This window comes from Lissotriton helveticus, chromosome 2_1 (genome assembly GCF_964261635.1).
Source record: "Lissotriton helveticus chromosome 2_1, aLisHel1.1, whole genome shotgun sequence".
In the NCBI taxonomy this organism is placed as follows: Eukaryota; Metazoa; Chordata; class Amphibia; order Caudata; family Salamandridae; genus Lissotriton; species Lissotriton helveticus.
Genome location: NC_136059.1, coordinates 1,549,310,602 through 1,549,338,206, shown reverse-complemented (window position 1 = coordinate 1,549,338,206; position 27,605 = coordinate 1,549,310,602).

Below are 27,605 nucleotides of genomic sequence, written 5' to 3'. Positions count from 1 at the left end.
CATGGTCACTTTCATTAATTTTGTCATCAGATTTTTATCTTGGTAGTGGAATGAGCAATGAAGGATTAAGGGTATTGCAGCATGTAATTCAAATAGTCTCTGCTGCAATTATAATCTGCTCATATTTAGTCAGTGACTCTTTGTAAGATTCTGAGTATGGGTACGGGTCATCAATATCTCAAATGAATGTCGAACCAGCACAATAAGTGTATGCCCTGTTACAATTGTCTCATTTTGCACAATTGCCATAGAAGTAGCTGCATTATTCATCATACAACCTGGGGGCAGAACAGCCACCAAATCCAGTGTCACAGAAAAATAGGTAATGGGCCAATTTGCCCCTTGTACTGCAGTGTGAGGACTGAACGTGTGCACCCATCTCTTGCATACCAAAATAAATCAAAATCATTATCTTAATTTGGCCTTCCTACAACAGTAGAGCTGCACAAGCGGTGTCAGAGCTCCAGAAACGTTTGCAGACATTCATTGTCCTAAGGCAATGGGTACCTCACATCACTGTGAGTCAGCCTCTGTAAAGGCTTTGTAATCAGGGAAAAGTTTGGAATCCATTGACTACAGTAACCATCCATCCCTAGAAAGATCCTCACTTGTTGGTGGATTAACTTTCAGGATCACAGAACTGCGATCTTTGAACACCTTTCTTAGTTCATCCTCATGGTGTCCTAAATAAACCACTTCTTCCGGAAAATACTGTAATTTAGCAGGAGACACCAAACCAAAATTCCATAGCAGAATCTGAATGGGAAGAGGTATTGACTATCCTTATGGAGAGGGATGCATGAAAATGCTTGACACAAATATATCACTGTAAACCACTGGGCTTCTGCTGGAATTTGAAACAATATTATTGCAGGATTTGGTATCACAGAACAACAAGGAATCACTATGTCATTAATTTTGTGCAGGTCCTATCCCAAATTTCTCATTTTCACAAGGCTTTTTTATTAACACAATAAGAGAGTTCCATGGGCTTCCTAACACTTATTTTAGAATCCCCTGGTCACTCATTCTATCACTAACATGTGGTAGGCCCTCCTCTGCTTCATGAGTAAGCTTGTACCAAGGAGTACTCTGCATTCAGGTTTACAGTGATTTGCACTTTTGATCAATACAGTTTCTTTTCCTGAAAAATCCTAATTTTCCTTGTTTACCGAATGTCTTAAATCTGGAGATAAGATTTTAAATCTTAAATCTCTTTACTCATGTGACTTTATCTTAAAATCTCACTCTTCATCCTTTGTCTGAATTACAGCATCATCTGGTGTATAGTAATTATGCAACTCTTTTTTCAGAGAAAGGCTCATCGTAAAAAAATTAACTGGACTTGTTCTACTGATTATAAACTCATGGTTTCAGAGGATATTTAGCCAGTAAACTCTCCAGATTGACTACTGTGAGATCCATGGGTCCAGCGGGAACCATGAATGATGCCTTATCTCTGATACCCAACTGAACTCTCAGATCAAGCATTGGATATGCGTAATCTGAGACAATGCGTAGGAAAAGGGGGGAAATGGGATGAACGAGAAGATATGCCAACTGTGTCTGCTAGTGGCTGCTCTGCCTGTTGATGTCCCCCACTTCTTTTGATTCCCTGCCTCTCGTCCTTTGAATTATATTCTCTAGCAGTATCACAGCAAGGGTAAAATACAATGTTTACTACACCTCCCAACCACTTGAAGTTCAATCCCCCTTGTGGACTCCTGTATATATGCAAAACCCCTACCCTGTGCCTTGTTTTTCCTTCGAGCCTTTCTTAGCGGTGTGCAAACTATGAATGCCCAACCTTGAAGGTTTACTGACTGTAGAGCTGAACTCTGGACTTGGTGTTCGAGAATTTTCCTAGATGCACCTTAGTCTCTGAGCAACTAGAACCTTGCACTCTTAGTCACACTAATGAGTTGTTAGCTTTAGTTGGTTGTTAGGTCTGTTACTGTCATAGCGACCTTTTCAAACAGTCACGATTAGCCTCACACAATGTCTCACAAATGTTCTCTTAAATTGAAGATTAGTATCTTCAATTTCTAGTCAAGTGAGATGTTAGGCACTCATACTACAGTTTAGGATGAATTATACTTATCTGAGTCTTTTCTTTTGCCGGTTTCATAGTGTCAGAATCGGTGAAGACCGAGGATGCTGAGATACTATCTACTGGGAAGGCTGGATAATTAGGAAAATGACTGAAGTTGTTCCTTGAAGCTGGACAGGATTGCACAGGTAAGTCTGACAACTGAACAGGAGCCACAGAGAAGATTCTAGGACATTTTGGATTCAAAATGTCCACCAAGACATTTCTAGAAGGTTGCAGAAGGTTCTAGATTAAAAAATGTCAGCCGACACGTTCCCAGAAGGTTCTCAAGGTAGGTAACCTTGTACAAGTGGGCCAAATCGGATTGGTGCTGAATTCTATGGATAGGTGGCTCTTTGAACACTTGATAACTTAAATGCTATGATGTTAGGCTTGACCACTGTGTGTGTCTCATACTATATGTGTGAGTTCTGTGTTTCTGACTGCTCCTACTGGCCGTGACACTACTTCCTTCTCTTGTTTAGGAATATCATGTTTCAGGGGGCCCAATGAGATCATATGGGGATAGTGGCAGCTGTAGGCAGAGCACATTAGGTGGCTCTGGGTGGTCCTAACATACAATCAAACCTATTTTTACAGAGCCATTAGCAGGCAACTTATAAGGTTGCTTGTTTACTTGAAAAGCTTAAAACCTGAACTTCTCTTCCCAAAAGGGGTAGGTTAGGAACCTCCAATGCTCTAACTGTGTTGGTGGGAGCACCTGTATTGACGAAAAATGATACTGGATGGCCATTCACTCCTCCTTCTACAAAAGGTCTACGTTTGTTTACCCCTAAAACTGCACCAAGTATGTAATCCTCCTCCCCCTCAGGGACCGTCATTGTGCCAAACTCTGTCCTGTAGAAATGTAACTGTGGAAAATCATCCTTAATCACTGAAGGTTTTTGCTGAAATCTGAAACTCTGTTAAAAACCCTGCATACTATTCTGCATTTTTTGTTTTAGAAACAGAGCTGAAGGCATATTCTCATTGAAATACCTTGGATTCTGCATGTTCTGCACACAAGCTAGTAGCACTGAGGCAGCTGACTGTCACATCCCATTCTGTCACATATGATTTAAATGTTGCTGCATTCGGGGAACTATTTGTGACTCATTTTGAAACCTATTTGGATAAAATTTACAATCTCCTTTCCAGTGCCCAATCTTCCCAGAGATGTGGCATGACGCACAGTTCCTCTGTGTATTATTAACATTCGGATTAGGTACAATTTTAGCAATCGTGCAACTCTGCAACGAGGACCACCACTCCCACCATGCATAAATTGTGCACCATTTCCCTGTGCATTAATACCAGCACCAACACCAGCAGCACTAGTACAAAACCAAAACTAGGTCCAGACCCCTGAAATCCACCATGACCACCCTTTTGGAAAAACTTAATTTGAGCTACCTTTAATTTCCCCTTCTTTGTTTTCCTTTTAGAATCACAAGAATCACTACAAAACTTCATATAGACCGGTGTCTCATCCAAACATTTGACCCGACAACACATAACACTTTGATGAATATGCAAACTAACCTCTGGACACAATCCCAAAACAAAAGCAGAAACAAATCCAGAAATGCATTCTTTTGGGGAGGCTTCAACTCCACTACACTTTCTGTAAAATTGCATTAATCTCTCATAATATGCATGCACTGATTCACCTGATTCTTTCCTAACTCTCATAATCGTTGCCAAATTTACTTGCTTATGGGAAACCTTTGCCTTGAAATGGTCAATAACTTGTTCATATTTCTTCGTAACAACTGGAGAAGGTTTATTCTTGGTGGCTTTTCTCTGTGCTTCTTCTGTGAGCCACTTTGCTATGAACTTGCACTCAGTTCACAAATCTTAAGGCACAACAATTGAAAATAAAGCATCTAAATCAGTCCAAAGCAGTTTTGTATTGGTCACGATCCTTTCCACCTCTGTATACCACTTTTGGGGCTCTTTTCTGAGCAGAGGGGAATTCTTAGTAAATGTTTAGACATCACTACTTGACCAGGGTACATGCATATATGCTTCTCCCTGCACTTTTATCAGCGGAAACTCTTTTTCGACACTTCACACTAGGAATCACTCCCACTCTCATTTTTCTTCTTTCTACCCCTTTTCCCCCCAAGGCTTATCAGGCAGTTCCGACCTTCCTTCTCAAACGTTTGTCACATCTTTCAATTGATAATAGTCTCTAATAATTCCATGTGAGTGTCTTGTAATGTTTTTAGATTTGGATTCATCAATTAATTTACAGATATTCCCTTCCTTATATGACTCTTGAATACTCCACTTTAATTTCTTTAGCCAATTCTTGTAATTCCTCAAATGCTTGTGGAACTAATCTTCCTGCTTTTGCACTCAAATATAATTTATGTTTAATATACTGAAAAATATTGCCTTAATCAATTCCTGTTTCAAGCATTAATTCCAAATCTCCTTGGAGATTGAAACATTAATTTTTGCCTCTCTCAGCTCACTGTGTGAGGACAAACTGGGCACCATCTCATCTCTCCTGAAACTCGGCTCTCCTGTTCCTAGCTCCTCCACCTGAGCCTCATTATATGGTGGTGATCTCACTTCCGTCTACAATCTGTCCATAAACTCATCCCCTTCCTCTAATTCACTCTAATTCTTTTATGTCTCTTTCTTGTTCTTGTTTTTGTCATTTTTAGTATTCCCTTTGTTTGTTTCTTCAGTAATCATATGGAAATCACATATATTTTCTAACACTTCCTGTCTCCATACTTTCTTTTGTAAATGAAATTGCACATCCATCCATTGGTTGACAGCTTTACCAATTTGCACCTTTAGCATTTTTGTATGTGCTCTGTCATTTGCTACATAGTGGGATTCTTTCAAGGCTTCAAACTACACATGCCTGTACTGCAGTTTCATCTCAAACCATACACAGGAAACTCTAACTTTTTGTTGTCATCAGTAATTTTATTCCATTCTTTATGCCATAAACATTTTTTCAACCCTTGGTCCATCAGCATCTCAAGGCTGGGTGTACCAGTGGGAGGGGTGGGGAATCTTCTCCATTAGCACAAATTGCTAGCTTATTCAAATGTATACGTTTTGTAGTCTCAAACTAACTCACAACTTAATACTAATATTAGTTCAAAACAAGGCTTGAAACGCAATACATAAGCCAAAACAAATACCTTATATGCCTACTTGGATATGGGATGGAAAATCAAATTCACCACAAAGCGCATAGTACCCTTTGACAGTACCACTATTCACCATTGGCATCTGGTAATTTTACCTGGGAGGGGGGCGGGGCACAGACATCACTCACACCCATACATTCACACACGCTTACACTTATTCACAACACTCACTAACAAATACACATACATTCACACATTCACTCAAGCACACACCAAACATTAAAAGAAATCATAAAACTTACCTTACATGCAGATCTCTGAGACGAAAGCCTCGAAGGTCCCAGTGATAGAGTGCGCATGTCACCCGACTAATAATTTTACCATCAGCACACTTGGGCCCATAAATTTCATTTCACCATACTAAATTTAATCGGGTAACCTACACTCTACTACCAGTAATCCAATTTCTAACTATTTCCTGTATCCTGGACTTACCAATCCTTAATGCCGGTACCTATGACCACAACGGATCAGGGAGCTAGCTGAAAAGATAAGCAGTCAAATAATACCATAACATTTATAGTATTTGCACTCATATAATAACCAGAGACACGGGAAGTTTTGAAAACCTTTATCTAATCTTCTTCAGTGTTTGAAAGTAAAAGATTTACAGCAAGCAAGCTATCAATAATCAGAATCATGAAAAGCGTATAACCATGTAAAAGGAATATAACGCCAACCATTTAAAAGTCTAAAGGGAGGGTAAGAGAAAAGAGCATACTGAAATTAAACGTCTTGGTATCAACTGGAAAGGGAAACATCACTTACAACGCAACTTTTACCACGCGATGCTTTTACATCGCAACTTTTACAACGCAAACCATTACAACGCATTGCGCTGGGGGGCGCTCTAGGATAGGGAATATATTTATTTTACTATCCAACACCTTCCCTACTATCCACGGGGACTGGAGTTGGAATAGTAAATTAAATAATTCACTATCCAGCGCCCCAAAGCACTATGCGTTGTAATGGTATGCGTTGTAAAACTTGCGATGTAAAAGCATGCGTGGTAAAAGCATGCGTTGTAATGTCGTACATCCACTGGAAATAGTGTTTTCTAAAGGACGGGGAAAATAAGGAACATGCTAGAATGTCAGTTTAATCACTGTTAAACAAATGGAAAGGAGAAAAGGAACTCAATGTGAAATGGCGATAATTGGAATATCCATACAACTAATGGGAAGGTAAAAAGTGGAACACGCTAATAATTCAGGAGTGATCTCTTCGGTTCAGTAAAGGGAAGGTAAAGAAAAGGAACATCTATTTATTCAGAGACAGTACTTTAATATTCAACTAATAGGGTAGGGAAAAATGGGGGCGTGGCTGAGCACGCGATGGTGGCAGACGTGCCTGGTTAGAGCTCCGTGAGAAGTTCCCCTACCACAGGCCATTTCTCCGTCGAAATGATCCGATTTTGCCTGAAATCATCAGCGAGGGGGCCCGGAGCACCCTTCCCTCGGCTGGTGAAGTTTGGGACTGAATGCTTGTACCGGGCTGCCCCAACGGAGAAGAAGTCTGGACGCCCCGCCTGCAGGCACTTCCGGCCGGCACCAGCAATCACACGAGGTCGGGGATGTGCCTTGCCCACTAGGCCCTGCGGCGGCGGACTGCGGCGGGAAGCTCTCGGCCCTTCAACACTATCTACAGAGCCCCACCACCTGCTGTGCTCATACCGGAGAGGACATTGAATCCCCTGCTGCGGCTGAGTTGAGGCGAGACCTGCGGACTATGCCGAGGGAGACGACAATGGGCGCATGTTGTACCTGGCCCCCTGTCCGACTGCTGTGTGAACGGATTTGCGGCTGGAGCTCGGTGATGGCGGAACACCCGCGAAGGTGAAACTAGGGGTCTTCCCACCTCGCCCTGTCTCTCGCCCCTTTCTGGCGCTGGCATACTTTCGAGGCGCACTACTATACAAAGCCCAACTTGTTCCTAAGTGAATGCTGACAACCTACTCCACCTGGGGCGCGCGGACACACTCTCTACAGCGCCTCCACTGATGTATGGTCCTGCAGCTGCAGATACGGAGCCTGGTGGCGTTGTAGGCCTTCTGAGGGGTACCGCTAACGGCGCCCTTCCTTGAAAGCCGCCGTCCTACACGCAGACACGGGGGTCTCTGGAGTACATACGGAGCGGCTGGACCTCCATCGCTCGCTCACGGCAGTTACAGTAAAGACTGCGATTGAGTGCTGACCACTGCTGGAGAGCCTTTGACCTCCCACGAGACTACTGCTTGGAGCCGACACTGGTTGAACTGGGCGGGGGTGTGTCTGGCCCTGATCATCACACCGGATTACGAAGCACAGGTACCCGAGTGCTGAAGGCTCTACTATCTCCTCGAGGGAGTTAGCGCATGGGCCGTGGAGCGGGGGAGTGCGATGTGAAAGCCGTCACCTGTTCTAATTTGTGTGTTGAAGGAACTGGCTACGACCGCGGACACGTGTGCGGCTGACGGAGAGGGCCGCTCCCCTTGGACCGAACCCCCCCGGGTTGGATCACTACACCAGAAATCCGCCTGCCAACCAGATGCACTGTTAGCCGCTACTTGCGACTAGGAAAAAACGTGATCTGCTCAGACCCGGTGCCCCTCCCAGCCGAGATCGGTCTTCCTGAGAGAGTACCTACTGTGTGCCCGGAGAGAGTGGACGACCTACGATCCTTCACAGTTGGGCTGCGTCACCCTTGGGGCAAGCCATTCTTTGCCAGTCGCCTAGGGAAATTCTAGCCATACTATTGCCTGGACGCTACTGTGCCTCCCATGTCTGGGGGTCCCAAGACAAGAGCTGGAGCTGGTGGCACACAGGTGAAGGGGAAAATGGTGAAGCAGACAGAACTGGACCACACCGCCTCCAAGCTGGACACGATGCTGGCAGCAATGGAAAGGCTGGAGGAGTCGATGCAACTGACCCGCACTTCTTTAGAGACTAAAATCGACAGTGTGGCCATAGATCTGACGCACCTACGAGCTGACCACAAAAAACTCTCTGAACGGACGACCACCCTAGAAACCACAATGACAGATTTGACACCCAAAGATGGACAAGCATGTTCAAGATCTTCTTAATAGAGTGGAATTCCTGGAAGATCGCGCGGAGGACGCGGAAGGGCAGGCGAGAAGAAACAACATCCGCATAGTGGGTCTGCCGGAGAGATGGGAACCCAGAGAAGCAACGGAACATGTGGAACGTTGGCTCATGGATCTACTGCCGGAGGGTACCCTCTCACAGCACTTTGTAGTGGAACGAGCCCACCGCGTGCCGACCCGACCTCCCCCTGCAGGCTCAAACCCGAGACCCATGCTCATTCGCGTCTTGAACTACCGAGATCGTGATGCCATACTACGCGAGGCTAAGAAGCTGTCTGACATCAAAGTTGAGAATGCAAAAATCATGTTCTTCCCGGACTACACTGTGCAGCGCCACTCTTTTCTAGCGGTGAAACAACGACTCCGCCGCCTGGCTCTCAAATACTCCTTACTATTTCCAGGCCGCCTGCGGGTGGTGGCTCAGGATAAGACACACTTTTTCAATACCCCTAGGGCGGTCGAGACCTGGCTCGACTAGGGCATCGATAAGGAGCCTAGTGAGATGCCACCGAAGATGAGCCGTGACCAGGGAGCTCGACGGCGCCGCCGCAGGAAACCCTCGCCGACGAATTTGTCGCACGCGGAGACAGAAGTGGGTCCCACACCTGAACTTATGCAAAGCGAGCAACAGGAGGCCCTTCGCATGGTGGCGGAGATCAGCGGCTCGCCCTCGGCCCTGACCCGGGGGCTATCCCTGAAGTCCTTGAGAGTGATGATGAGTACCTTTAAGGATTGCCGGACTCCCAAGTTTCAGTGGATCTCCCGGATGTTACACCACAGACTGCTGATACAGTCCACTGAACACGTTTTAGAGCAATCGACCTGCCATTTGGATGCTAAAGGGATCTGCAGCTGACGAACTGCTGGTTCCATGAGATGTTGAAGTGTAGCTGGTAGTACCGCTCTGGCCCTGGGGCGACATTCGGCTCTGATTGCTGTGGGTGTGTGGACCGGACCCAGCATTTGTGACATGTCATGGGCGCACCCACTATTGGTGAGTTGCGGGACTGCATCAGAGGGGTGGACGTACCCCCCAGAGGTGAGTGGCTGGCTGCGCCCCGCCCAGTGCTGCTGCCAAACATTTGGTCCCTGACCTGGATGGAATAGATGCACCATGCACCGAGAACTCTTACTGACAATGGGCTGAATAACAATAGCTGCCTGTGGTGGGGGGACAGCACCCTCGCCCTGATTGCATGAAACCTTTGTAAGACTAGAGCTAAGGACTCAGTGACCCCCCCTTGAACTTACGGATTATTAGTGCTCCCTAGAGCGTTTGGACGACAGCATGTTCCGCTGTCGACCTTTTGGAATTGTGGTTATGTTTCCCATGTTTATAAGGCTGGTGTTTTTTTCCTTTTCCCCTGATGTGTGTTTACGGGGCTGCCGAGGAGTGCGAACGATTTGCAGTGATTTCAGTGGGTGTCTGACCTGTTGTGCTGCCGGGCTGTGTGCTGGGGGTGGGTGGTTGGGATGGGACACGGGAGAGTGGAGGTGCAATGGCTACGATTAAATTCTGTACCTGGAACGTGTGTGGTATGCACACACCTTCACGCCGTTACCAGGTTTATTCATATCTTATGCGACACCAGGTACAAGTAGCGTTGTTGCAAGAGACCCACTTGACTGACAGAGAGGTACTCACGCTGCGTCGCAGGTGGAGGGGGCAGCTGTATTCCACAGGCTTCTCAGTTTTTGCGCGTGGAACTTTAGTTTGGATACGCCCCGGGGTCCCCTTTGCACTTGCTCACAGTAGAATAGACGCTGAGGGCAGATATGTGATTCTTCAGGGTAGGTTAGACAGACAGCAGGTAGTTATAGCTTCTGTCTATGCTCCTAAGACTGCCCAGGGGAGATTCCTTTCGTGATTGTCGTCGGTGATAGCGCCTTGGCCGGATGTGCCACTTTTGCTTGGAGGCGACTATAACTGTGTGCTGGATGTTACGCTAGATCGATCACTCCCCCCCTTGGCCAATGCGCCGGTGAGTGGAGCATCGAAGGTGCTCATGGACTGGGCGACACAGTGGGACCTCCATGATGTTTGGCGCAATCGCAACACCAACATGAGAGTCTATTCATACTATTCGGGTGCCCACGCGCTGCATGTCAGACTAGACAGATTTATGTTGTCAAGCGATTTACTACCCCATGTCACAGACACCTGCTATCTGGGTCGCACTCCCTCAGACCATAACCCTCACACACTTGACTTTGCCTGGGAGCGCCCACACCCGCCGATTCCCACGTGGCGACTCCAACCGGATGTCTTATTGGATGCCCCATATAGAGAGGCGCTCTCGATCCACATTTTGCAGTATTTTGAGGAAAATAACGACAATGCATCCACACCACAGGTTGAGTGGGACGCGTTTAAGGTGGTCACACGAGGTCACTGCCTGGGCATGCAGGCGGGAATGCGACGCCAGGTGGAAAGGGACTTGACGAGAGTAGAATCCACCTTACTGACTGGCGAACAGGAGGCAGCTGGAGGAGATGATACGAGGTTGGTGATGGCTCGAGAACAGCACACTCAACTTCTGGATAGATTGAAGAACTTATATTACGCTGCACACTCGGTGCGCACACACCACATTGGAGACAAGCCAGGTAAGCTGTTATCTTGGCTGATACGGCGAGACACCCAAACGGCGCCGGTACTGTCTGTCCGTACCACTCAGGGCACCACTGTCTGCACACAGAGGGCTATACACGAGGCCTTCACGAACCACTACGAGAGCCTATATCGCTCCCGTTTGCGAGTCACTGAGGATGACATCTCAGGGTATCTATCGGCGTTACCCCTGCCAGGGGTTACCAATGCGCAGCGTTAAGAGTTGGGCGCACCACTGGCGGCGGAAGAGCTTCGAACGGTTATATTTTCCCTCTCCAATGGTAAAACCCCAGGTCCAGATGGATTATCTGCGGAGTTCTATAAGGGCTACTCTACCATCCTCATACCCGAACTATTACGGATGTATGGGGCGGTAATTGAGGATGCTGCTCTCCCGCCAACCCTGAATGAGGCGAACGTGATATCTCTTTTGAAGGCGGGCAGGGATGTGCTCAATATGGGATCATACAGGCCGCTTGCTCTCCTTAATACGGATTATAAGATCCTGGCGTCTGCACTAGCCCAGAGATTGGCGCCTCTGGTTCCTGCACTGGTACATGCTGACCAGAACGGTTTTGTGCCAACCCGCAGTACGTCTTATAACATTAGACGCCTATTTCGAGAGCAAAACCTGGCTACGTCCCGATGGCCTCGCTCGGGGTGCGTGGTTCTCGATCTTGAGAAAGCATTCGATTCTGTGGAGTGGCCCTACCTGGTGCAGGTGCTGGAGAAGTTTGGCTTGGGTGCCGCCTACCTTAAGATGGTGGAACTTCTATACCAAGATCCTGTGGTGCGTGTACGCATGGGCAGGCTTCTCTCAGACTCAGTCCGTGTTTGCAGAGGCATTAGACAAGGCTGCCCCCTCTCCCCCTTAATCTTTGCTCTCATGATGGAACCTTTGGCGACACAACTCCCTGCTTCCGGTACAGATTGGGGTATCCCTTTGGCTGAAGGAATACACTCAGTGTCACTGTATGCGGATGATTTACTGATCTACATCAGAGACCTGACCTGCTTCCAATGCGCGCTCACTGCCATATTTAGCAGTTTCGGTGACGTGTCGGGACTCCGCGTTAATTGGGTGAAGTCAGGTGTATATTCTTTCGCTGCAGACACGCCGGAGTGCGATATTGTAGTAATGGGTGAGCGACTCCTCTGGTATCCAACCGTTTTTCGCTATTTGGGGATCCATATTTATCGCGAGTCCGCTGACATGCTGGAGGGTAACCTCACAAGAGCAATTTCGTCACTTACGGCTCAGGTGTCCTTTTGGAACTCCCTTCCCTTGAATGTCCCAAGTCGTATTACGCTTACAAAAATGGTTGCACTGCCTAAATTGCTGTACTTCTATGCAAATCTTCCGGTGTATGTCCCGGCCCGAATTTTCCGGGAGCTGGAAACTCTGACCAGACGATTGATCTGGAATGCGGGGTGGCCCAAAGTCGCGTTGAAGACGCTATATGCTGCAACGGAAAATGGGGGGCTGTCTGTTCCTAATCAGGAGCTCTACTACCTGGCTGCGCAGTTGCAGTGGGTTACTTACTGGTTGAGTGGGAGGAACTTGGGCGATACTGCCTCGGACGACACAGTCATGACGGTCGCGCAGATACACGCGCTGTTTCACCCTTTAGCTAAGGTCCGCTGCCCTGATCAATTGCACCTTGCGGTGGCGAGGAAGTGCTATGTGAAAAGCCTAAAGCTTACAAACTCTACCAAACCATATGCCCCCAATCTGCCGCTGTTGGGGACGCCCTGGGAGGGAGGTGCACTTACGGAGACTGCACTAGGCAGTTGGACGGCCGTTGATTTAGATAGCCTGGGAGACCTGTTTGCAGAAGGTACTCTACTTTCTTTTGCGACCCTGGCGGCCAACACAGGACTGCCTGCTGGACAATTCCTGACACACGCGACGCTCCTCCGTGCACTGACACGAGCCTGGGGTGTCCTAACAGATGAGCTACCAACACACCTGCTGATTCAATACCTACACGTGATGGGAAACGGCTCTCACATAGTACACTGGCTCGCCCAGGCATTACACTTACACACGCAATTTTCATCACAGCGACTGCGAGACAAATGGACAGTAGATAGAGGCCAGGACTGGACTGGGCGCAGGTGCTAGCTGGGGCGAAGAATGTTCCGCGCAATTCTTGTTTTAAGATCATACAGTATTATATTGTGCACCGTGCGTATTTATCTCCAGATAAACTCAACCGCTACTTTGGTCTTGACTCATCGGCGTGCCCCAGATACGGACTTGTAGACGCGCAACTCCTGCACGTGCTCTGGACATGCCCTTCCCTACATAATTGCTGGACCACAGTGTCAGCCACTTTGGCAGCAGCGACAGGAGGTAGCTTGCCACACACATGGGAAGTTTGCCTATTGGGCTTATTTAAGAGGACAAAACAGATGAAGGTCCAGGCGAGGTTTTGGGACCTGGGGCTGATAACTGCGAAACGCCTCATCACCAAGCGCTGGAAGAATAGTGCATCCCCCCAGGCGATACACTGGCGTAACTCGTTTGACAATTGGGCAAGGGCGGAAAGTGTAGCATTGCACAGAGAGGAGACGGCGGGACTTCGCATGTATCCCATAGCGCAGGACTGGGATAATGCCTTGGCTGTTTACCACCAGGTGTGCCTGCAGAGGGGCATTATTTAGACCCTCATAACATATAGCGCATTGTACCGGCCGTGTTTCTCCCCCCACACCCCCCCCCCCCCTCGCCCCCCCTCCCGTTGCATATATTGCTAGTCGCGCTGAGCGGCCCCCACTACTGACATAGTACCACGCATGCCTGCCCCCTACCTGCCTCGTGGGCAACACACGTACACACACATTCATCGTCTGAGACCACCCAGTCTCTCGTTCCTGAACTCTCAGGTTGTTCTTCACAGTTTCTCGTTTTGAATAAAAGATCTGAATATATATTGCATTGCTGACGCGCTTGATTTGCCTCGATCTGTTGACATAGCATAGCACGTGCCCCAAACTGAACAACTCACTGGTGTGATATGAGGAAACAGTTGATTTATTCTGTGAACTGCCACTTTTGCTCTATATTCTCTTACTAGCATAACTGTAGCCGATGATTATGTCATGCTGTTCTAAATACTTTGCTTTTATTTTCGCTCCTCTCAGTCATGTTCATTCATGTATATGTACAACTGATGCGACATGTAACGAATATCCTGTACTACGGCTTGGTTATTTATCCTTATGTGTAATGATGCTAAACAACTAAAAATGCAATAAAAATATTCAAACAAAAAAAATAGGGTAGGGAAAAATGGAACATGCTAATAAAGGTTCTTTATGACTTTAGCACTTTGTCACAAGGGAAGGGTAAAGAAAAGGAACATATGCAATTATAACTTTTAGCAGGATTTGAGTTAAAGGGTAAGGAAAAGGACGCAAGGGTGTTTCCCTCTCAGATTTATATTTACCTAGAACGGTGTGAAAACCAACCCTGGCCACGGGTCAGTTAGGGACAGGAGAAACCCCAAGGAAAACGATTGCCAGTAGGCCAGCAGGTGCAGTAAGGAAACCAGGACAGGAAACCCAGATTTGGATCAGAACCGGACCACCAAAGTTGAGACCAGCACCCGCAGTTCAGTTGCAACGCCTGCGCTACACCCTCTCTGCAGCTATCAGTCAGAACCCCGAATGGGTTATCGAATTCTCCAGCAAAGTGCTCCGCCAGCACTTAAGGTTCCCAAAACCCCGATTGGGTCTGTGGGTCTATCTGACAGAGTGCTCCGCAGCACCTCTGTTCTCGATCAGCTATTGAGTGCGTTGGGTCAGTGACAGGTCAGCTATTCGGACAAGTCGGACAAATTCTTTAGCTAAACCTAGGCTAGTTATACTATTTTCGGGTCAGTGTACCACCCCCCAAATCTTGCAAGTGTAGGGATCCCCAATTTCGATTGGACAAAAGAAAGGACAGGTCATCACACCACCTAGGATTTGACTTTCTCAAGCCCATAATTTACATTTTCTGGGCACGCCTATCGAGTTTCAGGTTCACATGATGACTTCAATGTGCGAAACAATGGACAGTCTATTGATTAATACATTGTAGTCTTTTGACTTCTTCTTAGTGGGGTTAAGCATGAGTTCCCAGGCACATCTTGGCTGGTGCTTCCATCTGGCTGGCGTTCAAGAACACAGAGTTCATCCTCTGGCTGTAGACTGTCATGCGCAGAAAGGATTTTCAAAATGGAATATTCCCGTCCCTCATACCCAAAGATTGTGATGCATGAAAAGTAAATAGAAACAGCTTTAGAACACAGAAAAAATGAATACACTGTATACCGTGAATCTCTATACTATTCCCATTACTTTATAATAACTATAGCTTTAGTGATTAATGCAGAACGGACAGCATAGCAAAAGCAGCAATGCAAGCTTCAGGCATGTGAGAACACAAAGCAGCCATCTTAGTTCTACTGCGCAAGTGCAAAGAGTTTCCCACCAGAACTGCGAGTACGTCACGTCACATGGGTATGACCGACGCATGCGCAGAAGAAATTCCCGCGTAGCAGCAGCCATTTTAATCTGCAAGCGTATTACTATTAGTAAACACATAAGCAAGCGTCACTGGGACACCCAAACTGTCAGAATAAAGGGTAAATTAATAAGACAAACAGGTTGATTAATACATTAAGGTTATTCGAGGTTCATGAATACGAGCAAGTCGCTTTACGTGTGAATCCTTGCTCCATCAATCCCCTCTTTGATGATATTTTATATCATCACATATAATGGAACCAGATGCCAACTTTTCACATTTCATCCATTTCAACTTCTTCAAACTTTCTGTTTATCTTTTTCTCAATATCTTTATTAGAATGAGAATTTTTCACCCTTTTGTAAATTTTATTATTCAATTCATCTAATTCAAGTTCATCAACATTTCTTTTCACTCCTCGCCTATTCACAGTATATTTCTTTTTGTGCTTTTGACATTTGCAACAAATTACTATTATAAACACTAATAGACCTATTCCCGCTATTGGCATCAGTATTTTACTCACAAGACTTTTACCTAGGTTAGAAAACAAATTAGCTATGGCGGAGAGACCATCTATAAGTTCTTCAAGGCAGTGTCAACCTCCAGTGGTTTGAGCTTTTTTTCCAAATTCGTAATGTTTCCCACATACCCTTTAATTTCCACACTTTTGTCAGGTATGTAAGTGCAACAATGTTGCGTTTTCAACATTCTGCAGACTCTGCCCTCTTTTGCCTATAATGTGTCAAGAGCAAGTCGATTCTGTAAAACCATTGATCTAACTGCAACCAATTTGGTATTGACCATCAGGAAACCTCCAGCAGTGTCGGTTGATAACCGATCTACTACTGTGGACAATTTACAAATTCTGTGTGTATTCAGAGCCACTCTCACTGTAGGTATCAATGCACTAAAAATATCACCTACTATTTCACCAACACTTTCTCTTTTTGTACGTACTAATTCATTAGTCTTTTCAGTGCTTCCAGTGATTTTCCCCACATGGTATATCTTTGGAAAGACAATACCAAAGTAACAGCTCCCATACCAATGGTCGGGCAATTTGAAATAAGCCTTGTTCCCACATATATAATAAATTCCGGGAAACACAGGCTCTGACCCATCTTTGAAACCCCAACCCCCGATTACCTTGTAATTGTGTTCGCATTCTCTGGAACTAATGAATATATTGTTATAATAACTGGTTCTTTCTCTTTGAAGACAAAGTTTCCCTTTCTTTTCGAAACCCAGCAACATAGCAGGATTAGCCCCACCAGTTGAGGTGCTCCCTATGCTTTCAGCCCATTTTGGGGTTTTCTGATTTTTGTCTTTAGCTTTCTTTTGGAAACTTTCTCTTCTTTTCTCTACCATATTCAGAAACATTTTCTCTTTTTTATGTAATGAACAGGTCAAGTTATCTTTGTGTGCATCATCTATATTTATTTTACCTACTGTTAGAAAATATTCACTCATGTATTTTGCCACATCTCTAGTTGTATGTACAGGGTTCAGGTTTCTTCGTACAGGAAGTTCAGAAAATATCACATCAAAGTTTGAATAACAATACTGTAAGGGTCCTCTTCTATAGAATAAACTAGACAGAATACTACAAGAAATTCCATAGGTTAAGGGCAAGTGATGGTATGTCACACTCTCAGCTACCGAGGTAGGCAGCTTCATGCAAACATAACAGTCATCTATTTCCATAGCTTCTACATAATGTACTAACAGGTTTGCGAAAACATTTAAATGAGTTTTGTTCTTGATTTTGTCATAATGTAATCCTTCCTCATCTGGTGCTTCTAAATCTATCTTTGTTTGCTTAAGGCTAAGTGTCTTTTCTGGTGCATCTACTCTTTGTGGTGTATTTCTAGTGTGTGATTCTACAGTGTCTTCTGGTAGGTGATTGTTTGGGTACAGGTTAGGATTTTTACTCATCATAGTAGGAATAGCTATTGTTAGCCCTATCCAAAGTATCAGTACTATTGCTACACTACATAAACATACTTGGCAGCATGTTTTTAAACAACCTCGTGCCTGAAGAAGTCAGGAACTCCCTTTGCATCCATAATTGGCCAAAGTCATGCACAGCCCCATAACCATACTGGCTATCAGTGTATTTGGTTATTCTCGAGTTCTTCCCAAATTTGCAAGCTCTTGTCAAAGCAACCAATTCAGCTACTTGTGCAGACTTGACTCCATGTAAATAGGATGCTTCCACTGGACCTCCCACTGTGCATACTGAATAAGCAGCGCTTAGGCCTCCTTCTTCATGTCTCAAGGATGAGCCATCTACAAATAGCTCAAAATCTTCGTCAATTAAGGGCGCTTCCTTTATGTCTGGGCGTGGTTTTGTACTAAACTCATTTAAATCAACACAGTCATGTTCCACTTCTTCTCTCACTTCTGCTGAAAATGAGTTTGGAAGTAGGGTAACTGGATTCAGAATGTAACATCTAGCAATGGTCACGTTTCCTGCACCTACAAGGATTCTCTCATACTTAGTCAGCCGACTAGGTGTGAGATACTGGGTTTTAGTTCTTGTCAGCAAAATTATAACTGTATGTGGAACATATACTGTCACAGGATGTCCCATAACAATGGACTCACTTTGTTCAAGACTCGTGCATGTTGCAGCTACTGCTTTCAGGCATCCGGACAATCCAGCTGCTACTAGGTCCAATGTGGAAGAAAAGTATGCCACTGGACGTCTGGTTAAACCGTGAATTTGGGTCAGGAATGAAAGTGCACAATTGTCTCTTGTGTCACACAACAATGCAAATTATTTTAAGTAGCCAGGCATTCCCAATGCAGGAGCGGTACACAGGCATTCTCGCAATTTCTCAAAAGCTGTCATGCTTTCGTCATCCAATTCCACTGGGTCTTTTGCTCCTTTCTTTGTCATTTTTATCAATGGTCTTGCTAGGACTGCAAATCCCACAATCCACTGCCTGCAGTATCCTACAACTCCAAGAAACATTCTGATTTCTTTCTGGGTATTGGGCAATTCCATGTTACGAATTATTCTAATTCTTTCCTTAGTAACTTCCCTGAGTCCTCTCTCTATCTGGTGCCCCAGATATTTTATAGATGAGGTACAAAACTGCAGCTTGTCTGGTGATACTTTATGTCCTCCCTCACCTAAATGGTTCAGCAAGGCAATTGTGTCGGTAACACAGTCTTTTCGACTCTTAGACGCCACCAAGAGGTCGTCTATGTATTGCACCAGGACTGATTTTCCGGGCAAAATCAATGATTCAAGGCATTTTTTCAGAATTTGATTAAAAATCAAAGGACTCTCCGTGTACCCCTGAGGAACACGATTCCAGACGTATACATAACTGTTGAATTCAAATGAGAAAAGAAATGTGCTGTCTGGATGTAATGGAATCGAAAAGAATGCATGACATAGATCAATGACGGTAAACCATCCAGCATTCCATGGTATCTGGTACAATATCACTGCAGGGTTTGGCACGACAGGACAGCAAGGAACAACTATTTTATTAACTTTGCGCAGGTCCTGTACGACCCTGTACTTACCACTCGGTTTCTTTATGCCAATTATCAGTGAGTTACAAGGACTGCTCAACACCTCTTGCAAAATGCCTGCTTCTAGCAATCGTTTGATTTCAATAGCAACTCCTGCTTTACCTTCTGCACTCATCTTATACTGTCGGGTATTTGGGTAGACTGCATCTTCCTTTATGGCTATTTTAATTGGGTCAACATTTGCCATTATTCCTACATCTTTTCCAGTAAAATCCCATACTTCCGGTTTCACTGTCTGTTGAAGTTCTTCAGGTAAGTCTTGTATTGTCAGTCTTTTAATTTCTGAGTCGGGTCTTGCTAACATTAATTTGTAAATTCCATCTTCATCTGGGGTCTGAATTTCGATGCCATTTGGAGTGCAAAAGATAGTGCAGTCCATTTTGCACAGCAAATCTTGTCCTAGTAGGTTCACAGGACTGGAATCACAAACAACAAATCAATGCATCTCTTTAAAATTCCCAATTTTAATCTCCATAGGTTCTGTAACGGGGGTACTGATTAATTGATTAGAAACGCCCACTACTTGGATTGCCTCTCCCGAGAGGGTTAGGTTTGGAACGTCCGCTGTTCTCACAGGTCGAACGGGTAGCACCAGTGTCCAACAGAAAGGTGACATCATTTCCTTCAACCTTTCCTTCAATGTATGGCCCTGACTGGTCCACCGGCAAGGAGGCGCCAAGCACGCACTCCTCGTCCTCCCCCCTCAGGCACCGTCAGTAAGTATCGTCACAGAGGAATGTGTCATTTACCAAAAATTGTGAAGTTGCTGCATTTCTATCCTCCCTTCCTTCCCAAACTTCGGTGTCTTCACCCTGTTGTGCTTTGCTCCTATAATTTGGTCTAGGTGCACGAGGCAACTGATTCTGTTTTACCTGCTGCTGAGTCTTCCGTGGTGTTTCATTCTGCGTCTGTGGATTCAAATCATTAATTTGCACATTACCATTCTGCACAGCCTTACACTCGTCTCTCCAGTGCCCTATCTTTCCGCACCAGTGGCAGGGGAATTTCTTCCTTGCCTCTTCTCTGCTCATTTTTACCCTCGGCTTTCCTCCACCCCCGGGGCCCTGGCTCTGATTACTAGTCATTTTGCTCAGCTGCTGTTCTTAGGGCTCTGCTAATTTTACCTGTGCCCACATGACTTTTTGTTTCAATTCCTTTCGTTTATTTTCCAGCTCATCTTCGCAATATTTAGCATACTTCAGGACTTCATCAATTGGTTTAGCCTGCCAGCAGATTTTATTGTCTTTGATCCACTGTGAGATCTCAGGCCTTAACCCCAACACAAATCGATATATGAAGTGGGTCATGTCCTTCATCTCTATGTTATCCAGGCCGCTGTACGTCTTGAACACCTGTAACAGTCGTTCGTAATAAGAGTGCACAGTTTCATCTCTATTCTGAGTAGTTCTATCTATTCGGGTCCAATCAGTTTCCTTTGCAGGCACCTTTGCCTTCAAATACAACATCACCTGATTGTACTTCCTCATCACATCCCCTGAAGGAGCCCCTGTCTTTGGGTCTCTGGCGTATTCTTCACTAGGCCAATCAACAGCAATTTTACATTCTGTCTATAAATCTACAGGAACTACAATGTCAAAGAAACCATCTAGATCTTTCCGGAGACATTTTTGAACTTTCACAAATCTCTCGACCTGTCTGTACCCTTCTACAGGTTTTTCTCGCAATTTTGGGAAGTCATTTGTAAAAGACACAATATCCTGTCGGGACCATGGAACATGTACATATCCTCCACCTGGTACTTCTCGCATAGGATATAATTTTTCCACCTTTTCTGTTTCATTTAAAACATATTCAGATGTCATTTGCTTTGATCTACTGTCTTCCTTTTTCTTGGCCCATCTGGCTTTCCATTTTTCTAAATTCCCCCATTTTTGTAACAGGTTTAGCAATTCTCTTATTTGTACCTTTTTCTCTGACACATTCATATTTTCCAAATCTTTTACTGAGAATTCTGCTCTATAGGGCTTTTGCAACACTTTTAATCTACTAATGTCAATTCCCATGCTAGCTGCGGTGTCCACTAATTTCTCATGGTACACTCTGGTATTTCGGGTAAGGCTTTTGCAAATGAATAACAACTCCTCTTCACTAAGGGTGTTTAGTCTGTCCAATCCCACATTCCCAGCCATTAGTTCTTCCAATTCTATCCTCAGTTTATATATATCCAATGGTTTTGGCTGGTGACATGGTTTTTCTAATTCTCGGGTCCATCTGTCTATTTCTTCAGGAGTCACTACCGTGGCACTTCTAGTACCCGAAGATGACTCAATCTGAACTTCTCTTGAACTAAAAGGAGTGTTCTTTCTCTGTGAACTCCCTTCTGGTTCCCTTATCGGTAAGTCCATCAAAGAGATCACAGATTCACATTCACTTGCCTGATCGTCTACTATCAAGGGCTCTTTTCTCGGCTGTACTACAGATGGGGTTATAATTGGAGTTTTCGGACTCCCCTGCTTATCCCCGTACAAAGGAACAACCGGGCAAATAGTTACAGGAATTGTCAGAGCTTCAGGACTTGTATTTAATTGGGAGATTTTCTTAATTAATTCAGTTCTTTGTTTAACTAGAGCCTCTTTTTCTCTCTCTTGAAGCACCCTTTCCATGGTGGTTTCATGTATTATCTGCTGAATCAAAGGAGGGTTATAATTCGGGGCACTTGGATTTGTCATACTCGGTCCCTCACCATAATTAGGTTTCAGGAATGGGTTTATTGTACTTAGGGATCTGGGTTCCTCATTATAAGGTGGCAGATTTTTCATTAATAAATCCTCCAGATAATCATCGTCTGAATCACCACCGGTCATTAAATGCTTTGTTTTCTCTGTCCTTTTCCCTCCCATGGGCTCTTCTACTGTTAGTACAGGGCACAGTGCTGCTACCATCATGTTCTGTCTCCATTCTTTCATTCTTTTCTCTCGGGTCTCTTTCTGTACCTTCGGATAAAATTTAGCTAACCCTTTGTCAATTCTGGGTCTGTCTTGCTCAAAAGCTTCTATTTCCCATTCCTCTAATGCCTCATATTGCGTTAGTCTGGGTCTGGGATGTAAATCATTCATTCGGGTTCTCAGGTTGAACAAAATTCTGCCATTAAATGTACCTTCTAAGGGAAATGCTAAAATTCCGTCATCTATAGTATATTCCACCCAATTTTCCAACCATACACAAGCATGGTAGCCTCTGTCAAATAACATAAATGATGCGGGAGTATTAGATGGTGGAATGATAACTCCTTCTCTAGTTGTGATAGGCTTGTCTTTCTTGAAGTAGTTCTTTACTTTGTCTACAAGTGTCATTTTTCTCGTGCCTCCGTACATAATGCGATTTCTAGCTGTCCTCCACTGATCCCTCACAAAACCTTGATATCTTGGATCAGGTCGAATCTCGGGATGAGTCGGATACCACATATACTTTTTGCAAATTACTTTGTTTACCAAATCACTTCCCATACAAATGTGCCTTTTATTTTTCTGCAACCAACCAACAATGCGATTTCAAAATAATTTCAACAAATGGGTGCGCTGCTTTTCTCTTGAGACGAGTTCCCACGCTCCTGTGCTCACCCCTCCTTTACAAAGCTACACGCCCGCTGTCTCGACCAATACCAGCGCGGCACTCAGTGACGTCAGCGCAGCTCCGCAACTGACTGCCTCCTTCGCAAGATAACGGAAAACTCAATTTCTACCTTTTAAAGTGCAAGTGCTTTGTTTAATTTACAACGCAAAACATTCGCCACTGTACTTAAGTGTCTAGAAAGAAAAGATTTGTTTCACTGCAAGTAATCACTTCTGTTTACTTTTCATATACTGCGGATAGATCCCTTCTGCCTACCCTTCACACAAGCATTAGAGAACCTGCTATTCCTTCGACTCATCCACTCTGAGATATATACTAAGCCAAAAGTTTCACCAGCGAACCCCTTTGCTAACAACCAAGCTCAGATGAACCTGCTACTCCTTCCGTGTGACCCTTACTAGGTGATATCACAATAGAAGTTTTGCCAGCGAACTCTTTGCTATCATTTATTCATACATCCATACAGAAAACCCTGATTAGTGCTTCCAGTTCTGCCCAACCATGCACTAACTTTTCCTCGAGCCACTGACCTCACTGCGATGTGGCTTCTATTCTACCACTCGCTATTCTGCCCCCGGGGATTCCAGACAAACATATAACAATCACTAACGAGTTTGGTTAATACATAGATCAATGTAACAGCATATCAGACAAATCTTTAAAACATTTCATAACATTTCAAACAATTTAAAACACTTTTTCATTTGATCGATCGATACTTTTAGCAGCAATACATTTTCACAGTTAGCAGCAGTTTACCTACCTATGCTTAACTAGTCCCTAACCATGCCTCTGCTACCAGAAAATTACTGATAGAGCGCGCAGGTCACCCGACTAATAATTTTACCATAAGCACACTTGGGCCCATAAATTTCAATTCACCATACTAAATTTAATCTGGTAACCTACACTCTACTACCAGTAATCCAATTTCTAACTATGTCCTATATCCTGGACTTACCAATCCTTAACGCCGGTACCTATGACCACAACGGATCAGGGAGCTAGCTGAAAAGATAAGCAGTCAAATAATACCATAACATTTGTAATATTTGCACTCATATAATAACCAGAGACACGGGAAGTTTTGAAAACCGTTATCTAATCTTCTTCAGTGTTTGAAAGTAAAAGATTTACAGCAAGCAAGCTATCAATAATCAGAATCATGAAAAGCGTATAACCATGTAAAAGGAATATAACGCCAACCATTTAGAAGTCTAAAGGGAGTGTAAGAGAAAAGAGCATACTGAAATTAAACGTCTTGGTATCAACTGGAAATGGTGTTTTCTAAAGGACGGGGAAAATAAGGAACATGCTAGAATGTCAGTTTAATCACTGGTAAACGAAATGGATAGGAGAAAAGGAACTCAATGTGAAATGACGATAATTGGAATATCCATACAACTAATAGGAAGGTAAAAAGTGGAACACGCTAATAATTCAGGAATGATCTCTTCGGTTCAGTAAAGGGAAGGTAAAGAAAAGGAACATCTATTTATTCAGAGACAGTACTTTAATATTCAACTAATAGGGTAGGGAAAAATGGAACATGCTAATAAAGGTTCTTTATGACTTTAGCACTTTGTCACGAGGGAAGGGTAAAGAAAAGGAACATATGCAATTATAACTTTTAGCAGGATTTCAGTTAAAGGGTAAGGAAAAGGACGCAAGGGTGTTTCCCTCTCAGTTTTATATTTACCTAGAACGGTGTGAAAACCAACCCTGGCCACGGGTCAGTTAAGGACAGGAGAAACGATTGCCAGTAGGCCAGCAGGTGCAGTAAGGAAACCAGGACAGGAAACCCAGATTTGGATCAGAACCGGACCACCAAAGTTGAGACCAGCACCCGCAGTTCAGTTGCAACGCCTGCGCTACACCCTCTCTGCAGTCAGAACCCCAAATGGGTTATCGAATTCTCCAGCAAAGTGCTCCGCCAGCACTTAAGGTTCCCAAAAACCCGATTGGGTCTGTGGGTCTATCTGACAGAGTGCTCCGCAGCACCTCCGTTCTCGATCAGCTATTGAGTGCGTTGGCTCAGTGACAGGTCAGCTATTCGGACAAGTCGGACAAATTCTCTAGCTAAACCTAGGCTAGTTATACTATTTTCGGGTCAGTGTACCACCCCCCAAATGTTGCAAGTGTAGGGATCCCCAATTTCGATTGGACAAAAGAAGGACAGGTCATCACACCACCTAGGATTTGACTTTCTCAAACCCATAATTCACATTTTCTTTGCACGCCTATCGAGTTTCAGGTTCACATGACGACTTCAATGTGCGAAACAATGGACAGCCTATTGATTAATACATTGTAGCCTTTTGACTTCTTCTTAGTGGGGTTAAGCATGAGTTCCCAGGCACATCTTGGCTGGTGCTTCCATCTGGCTGGCGTTCAAGAACATAACGTTCATCCTCTGGCTGTAGACTGTCATGCGCAGAAAGGATTTTCAAAATGGAGTATTCCCGTCCCTCATACCCAAAGATTGCGATGCATGAAAAGGAAATAGAAACAGCTTTAGAACACAGAAAAAAGGAATACACTGTATACCGTGAATCTCTATACTATTCCCATTACTTTATAATAACTATAGCTTTAGTGATTAATGCAGAACGGACAGCATAGCAAAAGCAGCAATGCAAGCTTCAGGCATGTGAGAACACAAAGCAGCCATCTTAGTTCTACTGCGCAAGTACAAAGAGTTTCCCACCAGAACTGCGAGTACGTCACGTCACATGGGTATGACCGACGCATGCGCAGAAGAAATTCCCGCGTAGCAGCAGCCATTTTAATCTGCAAGCGTATTACTATTAGTAAACACATAAGCAAGCGTCACTGGGACACCCAAACTGTCAGAATAAAGGGTAAATTAATAAGGCAAACAGGTTGATTAATACAGTAAGGGTATTCGAGGTTCATGAATACGAGCAAGTCGCTTTACGTGCGAATCCTTGCTCCATCACCAGGAGGGTCCAGAATGCTAGCTTTCCTCATTGGCAGAGAAGGCAGCAGTCCCTCACTCATCACAGAGTGGGATGGCATCAGTGAGATTGCTGACCCCACCCCACTCTGTGATGAGGTGTCACTGATTGACACTCGGCCCTGGGAACATTTGCCAGGTCGAGGTGTTCATGCCCACAGGGCCGTGAAATCCTCAGCCTGGCAAACCTCAGCTCAAGCAGCCAGGAGCCTGTGCATTTAGTGCATGTCTAGCTCCTGGCTGCCTGACCGGAACAAGAAGAGTGTCTACCAGGCTGACCTTTGTTCAGCCTGACAGGCACTCTCTCTTCTTGCCTGGAAAAAGGTGGGAGAGTGGCACCTCAGCCCATAAAGACGGGCCGCTAATGCCATTCACTCTAAGGCAGGTTCTTGACAAGCGATAACCCACCTTTGAGTCCGCATGTATATTTCCATTCACAAAAAATAAATAAGAGTACCCTGATTAATTCGTATGCAAATAGACTGTTAAGGACTTCCTTGGGCTTTAATCTATAACCTGGTGTGACGTCACATGCCTCTTGAGCAGACAATCTTGTTATTTTATCTTTGATTTCCATAAATCCATAAACCTTATACTTGAATCCAAAAAGCTTAGTACATAAATCACATGAAAAACACAATATGTATTCATCAAGAGCACGATTCAAACAATTTCAGCAATTTACGCAAAACATTATAATGCAATACAGATTTAGACACATGCACAATAAGTAACGCAAAAAAACATTGATATAACACCACTGCGATTTGCACGACACAAAAAAATTAATTCACTTCAAATCACACTTCGAAAGAAAACACAAGTATACCATCACAATTCGCATAGCACAACTTACCATGCATGACAGCTGCAGATGAACCTTCATTAATTAATGTGATTCCAGGATTCTCCAAATCTGACAATTTTTGGGAACAGATTTTTTGTCAAATTCTGTGCCCTGGTTTGCACTGATTTGCCTCAATTTGCACTGATTTGCTCTTTTGCCTGCATTCTCCAACACAATTCAGTCTGCCATTTTCACTAATAATTTCAAAGGGCAAGAGGCCGATATGCATGGCTGGGGCTGCGTGAGTCCCAATGGACGATGGCCCCAGGCAAATAAATTAAACGAATGTAGGACAATATTGAAGGTCAAAACCATGAAGGATTATTCAAAATTTAAACTTAAAAATCATTACAGAAAGCAAAAAGTGACTAATTAGTTGAAATCAACAGCAATATAGCCCATAAAGAGTAAAGTAAAGAGTCAAATAGCAAACTGTCATAGAGTCTGCTGCGCTTAAAAGGCAAAAAAGTCTGTAAAATATACGTGTACAACGTCTTTAGAATTATGAGCGAGCGGTGTGTGCCTTGGAAACTCAGGTGGAACATTGGCTGAAACTGCCACTATCTATAGCGGGCAGAGTCCCCATGCTTAAAATGGTGGTGCTCCCCAAATTTTTATACCTCTTTAACAATGTTCCCATACGCTTTACGAACGGTTTCTTTCTAACACTATGCAAGCATCTAATCCGACTGGTGTGGGGGTAGAAGCGTGCACTCGTTCGATGGCGGGCGCTCACTCTTCCTTATGATAAAGGCGGTATGGAGTCCCGGACCTCCAATTATAATATTTAGTAACTCAATGCTGCTACGTCTATGCCTGGTTTCACCCAGATGCTAGAATCCCATACCTGCGCCTAGAGGCAGACTTTGTTCTAACCGAGAAACTGGCCACTGTGTTGCCAAAAGGTGTCCCCAGGGACCCGTCTGATATACAGACGGTCTCCACCACCTGCTGGGCATGGGATAAGCTGTGTCATCCTAAATGTAAATGTGAAATGTAAATGTGTTTGTATTTATATAGCGCACTTCTACCCAGAGGTCTTGTAGCGCTGTATTCATACCGCTGTGGAACCCATCCTGGCTTTCCTGTGAAATGTCCACTCCTGGGCACCCCCAAGGTGAAGCCAGGCATCCAAGCGCTGCTGGGGCCGTTGTG